Source organism: Poecile atricapillus, chromosome W (genome assembly GCF_030490865.1).
Source record: "Poecile atricapillus isolate bPoeAtr1 chromosome W, bPoeAtr1.hap1, whole genome shotgun sequence".
Taxonomy (NCBI): domain Eukaryota; kingdom Metazoa; phylum Chordata; class Aves; order Passeriformes; family Paridae; genus Poecile; species Poecile atricapillus.
In genome coordinates, this window is record NC_081288.1 from 97,746,447 (window position 1) to 97,758,864 (window position 12,418).

The 12,418-nt window shown below is 39.8% G+C and overlaps 1 protein-coding gene across 1 annotated transcript in view; it reads right to left on the minus strand.

Annotated features, from left to right (window-relative positions):
* LOC131591635 (transcription factor RFX3-like) overlaps positions 1 to 12,418 on the minus strand; it is a 287,779-nt gene that overhangs the window by 88,930 nt on the left and 186,431 nt on the right. The gene's annotated exons all lie outside the window — the stretch shown is intronic.

A 12,418-nucleotide genomic window follows, 5' to 3' on the forward strand; every position in this document is an offset into this window, starting at 1 on the left:
ATTCTATTCTATTCTATTCTATTCTATTCTATTCTATTCTATTCTATTCTATTCTATTCTATTCTATTCTATTCTATTCTATTCTATTCTATTCTATTCTATTCTATTCTATTCTATTCTATTCTATTCTATTCTATTCTATTCTATTCTATTCCATTCCATTCCATTCCATTCCATTCCATTCCATTCCATTCCATTCCATTCCATTCTATTCTATTCTATTCTATTCTATTCTAGCCTATCCTATCCTATTCTATCCTATCCTATCCTAGCCTATTCTAGCTTATCCTATCCTATCCTATCCTATCCTATCCTATCCTATCCTATCCTATCCTATCCTATCCTATCCTATCCTATCCTATCCTATCCTATCCTATCCTATCCTATCCTATCCTATCCTATTCCATCCCATCCCATCCCATCCCATCCCATCCCATCCCATCCCATCCCATCCTATCCTATCCTATCCTATCCTATCTTATCCTATCCTATCCTAAACTCTTCCTCATTTAAACCACAGAAAAAATTATAAAGGATAAAAAGGACAAAGATACAAATAGGAGTCCTGTTTAGGGTGGTCAGATGTTAAAACCATCACACTGACAAGCTGAAGATTCTGCCTGTCATCTTCAACACAACTGAAAATTAATTCTGCCACAGCTCTTAGTGATAAGAACTTGGAACCTTTGTTCTTCTGAAGTAGCTTTGTAGCTAGAAGAAAACTAGAGAAACCTCAACGCAGAAAGCAATGCATGTGAACTGTTGCTCAAGTCGGAAATTACAGCTTGTAAAGCTTTAACTTGAGAGACATCAACAAATTCCACTCTGAAAATTCTCCTCTTAAGAAGCAGTTGAGTCAGATGCGAGCATGTTCCCATTTTGATCTTATTAAACAGATAATAGGAATGTCCTATGTAGCTATTTAGATTTTAGTTTATGAGAAAGTTCCCATAAGAAGCAAGTATCCAAGGTTCTGGTCATTCTAGACATATATTTAACTATACAATAACATAGAACATGTGATATACAAGTTTTGATTTGGCGCAACTTGTTTCTTTGGTGTTGGCAGGGGCGGCCACAGGGGTCACTTCTGTGAGAAGCTGCTAGAAGCTCCCACCATGTCCAACAGAGCAAATCTCTGATGGCTCTGAACATGGACATGCTGCTGGCCCAATTAGAGAGGTTGGTAATGCCTATGTGATGACATATTTAAGAAGAAAATCAAAACAGCACACAAGCAGTTTTTTCCCTCAGGGGTGGAGGTGCCATGGCTGTTTCTGTGGCTGTTGCCATGGCCACTGCCATCCTTGGTGCGGCCCGTGGGGAACCTTGCCTGCCTGGCTGCCCCTAGCCAACCATTCTGCGGGCAAAAAGGGCAGAGAAGATGGTGGTGGCTTCCCCTTCCCGGTGCTCCACATGAAGTGAGGCGTTGAATAGCACCAGTGCCAAGGTAGCCACCACTGCCCACATGATGGAGGCAGGGCCACCTGGCTGGTAGCAGAAGCATGACGAGTGATTCTCTGATGCAGAACCTAGACAAGTTCAACTTGTTGACACTGCGGGATCTTGCAAGAATCTTTGAATTGGTGGAACTTGTTGACAATAGTACCTACAAGCAGCAGTTTTTCTTCAAGGCAGAGGAGGTATTGAGGACATGTGAGGGAAAGCAACATGGTGACACTAAGGTCAGTGGAAAAGAAAGTGAGGGAGGAGGTGATTCAGGCATTGGAGCAAAGATTCCTCTTCAGGTCATGGTGAGGACTATGGTAAAACAAACTGTCCCTCTTAAAATGCATGAAGTCCACAGGGGATGCCAGAGATCCACTCTCAGATTGTGGAAAAACTGCTCACACCAGAACAGGTAGATGTTAGAGAAAGCTGTGGTCTAGTGGGAGACCCAAATAGAGAGAGGGACCCTGTTTCCAGAGATAGAGCGAGCCCTTTATTCCAAACTCGAGCAGCCTAGACTTAAAAGACTGCACCCCGCGGACAAATGACCCACACCACAACAGTTTTGGGATGACTGTTTTGCCTGTGGGAGGGACCCCACAGCATAGCAGAGAAAAGACTTCTCTCCCTCAGCAAATGGAAAAAGATCTCTAATGATGAACTGACCAAAGTCCCCACGCCCTGTCTTCCTGTGCTGTCATTGAGAAGGACAGAGAGGCTGAGGGGGAGGGGAAGGTGTTGTAATGTAGATAATAATTTATATATTAGTAAAGGCCTGTCTGCACAAACCAGTCTTTGAAATAATTCGTGATATTAAAGGCTAAAGTCTTTGGAACTTTCCTGCAGAAGAGAGAGTAAAGCAAAACAATATCATTGTGTACAGGAGAAAAAATGTAAACCTGTGTGTATTAGCCAATAGTAACTTGCTTAGCCCGCAGACCCTGTAGAACCCTATAAAAGGTGTGCTAAAGACAGAAATAAACAGCGTTCACTTTTACTTCTGTGAAGAGTCGTGAATTGCTGGTGGTCTCTCAATATCTGGTGCCCGAACAGGGACCCTGTGAGCAGGGGGGCTTCGACGGGTCCATGCATGGTGGGACGAGGCCTTGGACCGAGGTTGGTGGAGCAGATCTGAACGCAGATAGATGCTACCTCAGATCGGTACCAGATAGACGACCTGAGTGCGGTGAAAAGGGTGTCGGGTCATTGGGGGAGTTCGAAGGCAGAGGAGTAAGTGAGGGGTCACGCCCCTCCCCCCGCCGTGGCTGCATGAAAAATGGATGTGGAGTTTGCGGCAGCTAAAAAACTGCTTCTTAGCATTATCGTTAAACAAGGTGAAGCAGTCAAGGAAAAGGACCTGGAAAAGCTCGTTGTATGGGCTAAAAATCATGGGCATTTGGCAGTGCCCCCTCTGCTCTTTGCAGTTGAGGAATGGATGGATATAGGGAATCTGATGTGGGAAACGGCAATCAGGGGGAAACAGTTAAGACGTAGTAGCGCTCAGTTCGATATGGAAACTTCTGTTGGATTGCCAGCCCCCATCTACTGTTCACTGGGGAAAGCTGCAGGACGTCCCTCTCCCCCCTAGGCGTGTCGATGAATTCAGCAGACAGGCAACCACTGTCAGGAGATGAATCAGTAAATTGTAATGGTGCATCTAAAAAAGATCTATTAGGGAGGTGTCATGGGGTGGCATTACCTTTAAGGTGGTTTTGGGAGCTAAGGAAGTTGAAGCTGCTGGTGGCTGATGGGAGTCTTTTCTCCTGACCAATTATCAGTCATTTCTAAGAATTGACAGCAGTTTTGACCATTAAAAAGTGAATTCAACTTGTGAACACCCCCTTAAGATCTAAAGTCAGAACTCTCTTGTTCTCTTTGGTTTCCGGCTTCTGAGAAGGTAACAAGGCTCTGTCTTGGCCTCCTCTGTTGCTATATTTTATATATTAGTAAAGGCCTGTATGCACAAACCAGCCTTTGAAATAAGTCGTGATATTAAGGGCTAAAGTCCTTGAAACCTTCATGCAGAAGAGAGAGTAAAGTAAAACAATATCCCTGTGTGTAAGAGAAAAAAATGTAAACTGTGTGTGTTAGCCAATAGTAGCTTGTTCTGCTCGCAAACCCTGTAGAACCCTATAAAAGTGTGCTAAAGATAGAAATAAACTGGCATTCACGATTACTTCTGTGAAGAGTGGTGAACAGCTCGGGGGTCTTCTCAATATTTGGCGCTTCGACCAGAGACACCCCTGCGGGCAGAAGGACTCTGGAGTCATCGGAGTGGATCTGGGCATTAATCGTCGCGGGCTTGGATCGGCACCAAATAGGCAGCCTGAGCGCGGTGAGACGCAGAGCGGTTAGACGTGGAAGTAGGGCTGCTGGGGGGGGGCCCAGAGGCAAGGGCGTGTGTAGAAGGGTCGCAAACTTCCCTCTTGCGGGTGCTGTCATGGATGTGGAATTTGCGGCAGTTAATCAACTGCTTCTCAGCATCCTCGTTAAATGAGGCGAAGCAGCCCAGGAAAGGGACCTGGATATGCTCATTATATGGGCTAATTGTCTTGAGCATTTGCAGTGCTCACTGCTTCTTGCGGGGCAAGAACGGACTGATATATCGGCTCTGATATGGGAAACGGCAATTACGGAAAAGAGCAAGGACACTGTGTTTCTCGGTCGAACTTGGCAGATTGTAATTAATACCTTAAAAACCAGAAAAGTGAGATATGCTGAGGATGTGAGCCCTGTAATTCTACCTGCATCACAGCGGCAGATGCCTTTACCTCCCACTGCTGGGCAAGCTCTCCTATCTATATTGCCCATGGAGAGAGGGAGGGAGAGTTAGGGAAAAAGAAAATAATGAGAAAAAAGTTCCACAGGGAACGCTGAAACAACGAACAGAATCTGTTCAGTTATGGCAGGATGTGATACATCCAGAACTATTTGCTTCATTTTTGGAGTCATTTTTAACATTGCTATCTTATTTAAGTTCCATCTTTACCACCCTGGAAGAAAAGAAGCCAAATTTAAATTGGTTTCCACCCGAACCAGGAAGACATGAGGGAGCGAGGTGAGCGCAAAGAACAAAGACACCCTGGGGGTAGAAGCAGCGCAAGAAAAGTTCCAAGGCCACTCTGAACAATTACAGAAACAACTGAGCAGAAACAGGTGGCTCAGACAGCTTCAAAGAGAGACAAACTAGTCAAAAAATCTCAGACTATATGGTATCTAGTTCAAAATTCATCCTTGTAATTAGAAGCTGATAAGCTGCCATGATCGCTGTTGTTAGCACCTGGCCATGAGAGACTTTTCGTGTAAAATCGCCTGCTTTTGCAAAAGTATGCCTTTTTCCTCTATCAGCAAACAACAAGAGAGATTGAGAGAAAAACTGCATTTGTTAAAGTTAACTTTGTGAGGCTTTTTTTTTTCTTTCTCTCCGTTTTTCCTCGCTGCGAGAGTGTGTGGAGAATGTGAAGAAAGATAAGAGCAGAGCTGCAGCAGCAGCAGAGCGGGCGGTCGACCCCCCCGCTCCCTCTCTCGGCGGGGGCACTGAGATGGTGCCTGGTTTGTTGCAGTCGTGATTTATTGGGTTTTCGGAGTGTTTTTATATACCATTGTAGAGTTAATTTTGTGTTTTAAGTAATTATGAGTTTATGCAATTGCAGTTTTTAGGATTTTACTACAGAAATTATTGTGGTTCTTTGAAAGTTAAGAAAAAGAAAAAAAAAAAGTGTTTAAGGTGAATACTAACAGAAGTTGCCTTGCAATAATTGGTTTTAGAATCCAAGGTTAAAATATGGTGTGATTTATAGCTTTTAGGAAAACCTTCTTCCAATTAATGTTATCTACAGAAGAGATTTGTGGTTTAAAAAATAATTAGTCAAGAGAATTTTACTGTATAAAACAAAGTTAAGTTAAAGTATATATTATCCATTTGCTCGTTTTTTCCACAATTTTAACAGTGAATCCATGTTATTGTTATATTGTGTTTAAAAGGTATATATTAAACTTTTAGTTGCCTTTTTGTAGTAACAGAATAAGATTAAGTTATGTTTTCATTTAATATAGATTAAGTGTTAATAGAATTAAGGATAGTCAAGTTTTATAATGTTTAGGCTTGAATGTTTTTAAGTTAAGTTTCCTAACTTAGATATTCTTTTAAGGTTAAGTTTGTTATTTCCTTTTGTCATATATAATTATTGTGGAGTTTAGAACAGTTTGCTATGCTGTAAGCATCTCATAGCTGCTACTATTGAGAACCTTGTTTTAGAAATGAGTTAAGAGGCATCTTTCCAGTTTAAAGCCAGGCCCTGGCCAAGCCTTGACTTTACCTGGACAGAATGTTTGCCAACAGATCCAGATATTTTCTGTCCCAAATCAGTATTTGAGTCACCTTTTGACTCAACAATTTGACCCTATTAATATGACAGCTGGATCAATTTTGAAGTGGGCTTGGAGAGTCATTTTCCAGAGGTGATGATCCAATCCTTCACTGATTTTTTGTTTCTGTTTGTTTGCTAACTATGGGATGCTGGTGCAGTGTTTTAGTAATTAATAGCAGTTTTATATTATATATGTTATTAATAATGTTTAAGATTTAATTGATTTTTAACTAGTATAAGTTTTTATTAATTGTGTATATGGTTTTGTGTTAATGTTGAACAGAAATGCATCTCATTTTTATTTTTTTTTTAAGAAGACGGGGGAGATTGATGTCCTAAAAGCATTTAATTAGTATAATTTATTAACTTCAAGGAGAGAAGTGTCCGTGTTTTGTTGGCAGGTTCAGAAAGGTCACCTGTCCATCTGACCAGACTGTCTGCCTCTGAACACATGAGATCCAGTGAACAGAGATGTCATCACACAGCCTTGGTACTCCAGACATGGATCAGAAGTGGACCTGTCAGGACACAGTTGTGTCTGAACACTATATAGACAGTTGCCAACATAAATTTTGTGTTGTTATTATGATGTTGTGTCTCTACCAATTTTTCAGGTATCCTTTGTTTTAAGATTTAGAAGGATCTGAAGAACAACTTGAACATCAAAGCCCTCAGTCACCGATCAACTGCCAGCTGACATCACGAGAGCAGTGAACGTTCCAGGACTGAATCGTGCTGGAGAAATTCTGTAGAAGATCTAAGAAGTGTAGAGACTCCATTTAATTGTATATAAGGCAGATTGTAGTTGTGTGTTTACCCTTTCAGCAAATTGCTTTCACGCTTAGACTACATATATACCAGAGCACCTGTGTTAAAAGTAGTTAGATAATATTTTAAGTATTTAGCTTATATAGTAATTGTTATGTTAGTATAAAGTATAAGTATTCCCTCTTCAAGAGGTAGTGTAAGCATCTTTGAAAGTTCATTTAACGATTGAAGTTCTAGCTATGAGTTTGCAAATATGGTGTCATTTACATGGTAAAATGCTTATGGTAATTGTGTTGTGTATAGTCATGACCAACTGTCTGCTAACTAACATCCAAAAGTGACAGAATATATGGGTCACTCTGGCACATTGAACTGGCCAAAGGTCAATGCGTTTGAGCCTAGCCACCCCTGGAGATCCTTTCGCACCTGTCTCCCAGGAGTCCCTGAATGGGATCCTCCGGCATTTAAAAGTTTAATTAGTAATGAGACTCGACTGAATCGATTGGCAGTGTTGCAAGAGTGCAGTCGCACTGTTGGCTTCACATTAAGACAACTTGAAGCCTGTTGGCAAGCAAAAATTACCAAAGTTCTTAATGTTACAACCCTCAGAAGAATTGGATTTGTTATGTTCCACCAATACCTCGGGTGGATGGATAATGTTTGAACCCCCGACAAAAAGTCATTCTAACAAAGTAATGCAGCACTGGGTTGCAGTCAACCCTATAGCTGATCTCGTTACTACCATTGAAAGTAAAGCCTTTATTCGTGGTGCAATCTCACAGGACAATTACCAAAGCGATTACCTAGTTCCATATTCCTAATCTGTGGAGATAGAGCATGGAATTAGATTCCTGCTAATCCACATGGAAGACCCTGTTATCTTGGGAAACTCACTTTGTTCCACCCAAGCTTACATCAATTGTTGAATATAGCTAGCAAAATGAAAAACATCAAACAGTCAAGGCGAAGCCTGAATGAATTAAAGTTTAGCCACCCTAAAAAGGCTCGCTTGCTGGACTAGGAAAGAATTAAACTTAACATCCACAATGTTAAGTGTGCTTTCAGCCGATGTGAGTAGTGTATATCACGCAGTACTATGAAATTAAGTTGCAATTGACCTTTTGCTCTTAGCACAAGGACATGGTTGTGGAGAGTTTGAAGGCATGTGCTGCTTGGATCTTACTGATCATTCAGCTTCCATCCATGAGCAACTACAACAGCTACAGGATGGGTTACATGCCCTGAAGGAAGATAGTGATCCCATTGGAAGTTGGTTCGCCAGCTGGGGCATCACTAGATGGTTGAGGTCTCTTATGCTAAAAGGGGGACGGACTTTGCTTATAATGTTAATTGAGATGACAGTCTAAGTTGTATGTTATCTTATCCAAAGCCTGGTTTGTGCAAAAGAGAAAGGGGGATTTGTTGCTATATTTTATATATTAGTAAAGGCCTGTATGCACAAACCAGCCTTTGAAATAAGTCGTGATATTAAGGGCTAAAGTCCTTGAAACCTTCATGCAGAAGAGAGAGTAAAGTAAAACAATATCCCTGTGTGTAAGAGAAAAAAATGTAAACTGTGTGTGTTAGCCAATAGTAGCTTGTTCTGCTCGCAAACCCTGTAGAACCCTATAAAAGTGTGCTAAAGATAGAAATAAACTGGCATTCACGATTACTTCTGTGAAGAGTGGTGAACAGCTCGGGGGTCTTCTCAATACTCCTCCTCCCCCCGCTCCCTCTCTCCAGGCCGGACAAGGCCGCAGAGGACGAAGGGGGAGGGGGGGAGGAAAGGAAATGGAGCCGGCCAGCTTAGCTTAGTTTGTAGTTTCTGCTGCTGGACTGAAACCTGACACCATGAACTCCTGCAGTTTTTCTAAAGCTTTAATTCTTTTACTACCTGGATAAAAAGTACAGATTACTCCTTTTTTCCCAGAGAAACAGAGAAAGAAAGAGACAATCAACATAAAGAAGACATCATGAAACCACCAAAAACAGTGAGGAAAGAGTTAAGTTTTAAATGGTGAAGAGAGAATAAAGAGATGCTTTACAAGCTGAAATACCTTTCTGTTAAAGCTATGGAGATGGACAATAGTAGTTTAAAAAGACTCCTTTAATTCATGACAGAGTATATTGGGAGGAATGGAGTGTTCAAAGTGTGGATTTTGAGCAAAAGAGAGAGTAATTGTGATACAGTGAGGTGCTGGAACAGGGTGAAGCGAAGATTTGAGGCCTTGGGGCAATGAAAAAACTGTTTCCAGAGGAGCTCACAGAGACAGATGAAGAAGACTTTTGCCTTTGAATAACTCATCCTTAAAATGACATCCCTAGACTCACGGCCCATACACACCTCAGAGTGATGTGAAATGGGAGGAGAGAGCTAATGACAGATTTCCGGGCAGCTGGCATCAAGGAAATAGAAAACTATAACAGAAATAGTTTTCTTGTGAAAAACTCCATAGATTAGCAGAAAGAGACTCCTGTTTCTCTACAAAGACTAATGAAAAGACTGTAGCAGGAATTGAGACTGTTTTAAACACCAAAGTTCTAAAGTTTTTTGTCTCTATGTTGTCACGTGTACAAAAGAGTGGTCAAGTAGTGGGGGATAAAAGAGTATTCTGGAAGTTTATTCTGGTGTTTTTATTCCTGTAGTTTTGTTAATAAACTTTCTTTATTCCTTTTAAGTTTTAAGCCTGTTTTGCTCTTGTTCTAATCCATATCTCACAGCAAGAAAAAAGTAATTTTTTAGTTACTGCTTTAAAACCACGATAGGAGGCAACAACAAATAGAACAGCTCTTGCAACAGCTGCAAGCTCATATTGAGCAGACACTAAGTGCAAACGAAGTACAGCGTTATCAAGAGAAAGCAGCTCTGCATCAAACACGGAAGCAGCGGGCAGAGTGTGTTCAGCTTCGGCAGGATGTGATACATCCGGAACTATTCGCTTCACTTTTGGAGTCACTTTTAACACTACAATCTTACTTAAGTTCCAACTTTACTACCCTGGAAGAAAAGAAGCCAAATTTAGATTGGTCTCTACCTGAACCAGGGGGACATGGGGAGCACTGAGGTGTGCGCAGAGAACAAAGGCACCCTCAGGGCAGAAGCAGTGCATAAAAAGTTCCAAGGCCACGCTGAACAATTACAGAAGCAGTTGAGCAGAAACAGGTGGCTCAGACAGCTTCAATGAGAGACAAAATAGCCAAAAAATTGTGAACTATATGGTATCTAGCTTGAAATTCATCACTGTAATTAAAAGATGATAAGCTGCAATGGTCACCGTTGTAACCACCTGGCCCTGAGAGACTTGTCGTGTAACATCTGCTTTTGTAAAATCGTGCCCTTTTTCCTCTATCTGTGAACAACGAGAGAAATATTGAGAGAAAGAACTGAATTTGTTAAAGTTAACTTTGTGAGGTTTTTTTTTCTTTCTTTCTCTCTGTTTTTCCTCTCTGTGAGAGTATGTGGGGGATGATGAAGAAAGATAACAGCAGAGCTGCAGCAGCAGCAGAGCGGGCAGTTCCCCCCCCCGCTCCCTCTCTAAGAAAAGCACCGGGATAATACCCAGTTTGTTAAAAAGTCATGATTCATTGGTTTTTAAAATGTCTTTATGTACCCTTTTAGAGTTAATTTTGTGTTTAAAGTAAATATGAATTTATGTAGCTGCAGATTTTAGAGTTTTACTAGAGAATTTGTTGTGAATATTAACAGAAGTAAAAGTTACCTTGCAATAATTAGTTTTAAAAACTAAGGCTAAAATATGATATGATTCACAGCTACTAAGAAAACAAGCTTCCACTTAATGTTATCTACAGAAGAGATTTGTGGTTTAAAAAATAATTAGTTAAGAGAACTTTACTGTACAAGACATAGTTAAAGCATATATTATCTATTTGGATGATTTTTCCACAATTTTAATAAAGTAATTTCAATGTGAGTCCTTTTGTTATAAAAGATACACATAACAGCATAAATACCAATTTGGACTTCAGCTTTTAATTAAGAATTGGACTTAATGTTTCTGAAAAGTGCTACAAAACCTGAATGGCAACTTGCCAAATCCTGTGTTGTTGTGGTTTTTCTCTAGAAAAACTGCACTTTAAAATCCTAACCAACTTAAGCATATACTAGGCAAATTCCTGTTATGAATAAGTATTTTTAGTAACATTTGCAGTTATTGTGAGCTATTCTCAAAGCTAGATGACACAGAATTGTGATGTATTTCTTACATTTTTATAATCTTTATAGTGAATCCATGTTATTGTCATACTGTGTTTAAAAGGTATATATCAAAGTTTTAGTTGCCTTTTTGTAGTAACAGAATAAGATTAAGTAATGTTTTTATCTAATATAGAGTAAGTGTTAATAGAATTAAGAAAAGTCAAGTTTTATTATGTTTAGGCTTGAATGTTTTTAAGTTAAGTTTTATAACTTGGATATTCTTTTAAGGTTTTGTTATTTCCCTTTGTTATAATCAATTTTTATTTGGTTTAAATATTGTTTAATTTAAACTGTTTTATGTTTTATTGGAGACACTTGTCTAAACTGCAAAGTATAGTTATTTTCCTAGAGAGAGGAAGATAGCTACAACTGAAACAGCTGTGATAGAACGCTGATGAACACCTGCTTATGAATAGAAGTGAATGCAGTCTGTGACAGCCTTGACTTCATTGGAAGTTCCATTGGTTGTTGCAATCTCTGCAGTTTTTGTTTTTCACAGCTTTCTTATTTTTCAGTGTTTCCAGAATTTCAAGAAAATGTACCATTGCTGAGAGTCACCTGCCATGGGAGAGGCTTCAGATTAAACCAACTGCTGCATGGTTTAATTGGTCTGTTACCTAAGGCTTCTGATCATTTGCTTTGTACAAATGCATTTTAACAGTTTGCTGTGCTGTAAACATCTCATAGCTGCTACTATTGAGAACCTTGTTTTAAAAATGAGTTAAGAGGCATCTTTCCAGTTTAAAGCCTAGGCCCTGGCCACGCCTTGACTTTACCTGGATGGAATGTTTGCCGACAGATCCAGATGTTTTCTGTACCAAATCAGTATTTGAGTCACTTTTTGACTCAGCAATTTGACCCTATTAATATGACAGCTGGATCAATTTTGAAGTGGGATTGGAGAATCATTTCCGGAGGTGGTTATCCAATCCGTCACTGATTTATTTTTTTGTTTCTGTTTGTTTGCAAACTATGGGATGCTGGTGAAGTGTTTTAGTAGTTAATAGTAGTTTTATACTACATATGTTATTAATAATGTTTATGATTTGATTGATTTTTAACTGCTATAGGTTCTTATTCATTGTGCATATGATTTTGTGTTGATGTTGATGTGTATGACAGAAGTACATCTCATTTTTATTATTTTTTTTTTAAATGGGGGGAATTGATGCCTTAAAAGCATTTGATTAGTGAAATGTACCACAGCTAAGCCAAAATGATTCATTAACTTCAAGGGGATGAGTGTCTGTGTTTTGTTGACAGGTTCAAAAAGGTCACCTGTTCATCTGACCAGACTGTCTGCCTCTGAACACATGAGATCCAGTGAATGGAGACATCACCACACAAACTTGATACTCCAGACATGGATCAGAAGTGGAGCTGTCAGGACACAGTTGTGTCTGAACACTACACAGACAGTTTACCAACAGAAATTTTATGTTGTTATTATGATGTTGTGTCTCTACCAATTTTTTTTTTCAGTTATCTTCTGTTTTAAGATTTAGAAGGATCTGAAGAACAACCGAAATATCGAAGCCCTCAGTCCCCAATCAGCTACCAGCTGACATCACAAGAGCAGCAGATGTTTCAAGACTGAATCGTGTTAAATCATAGT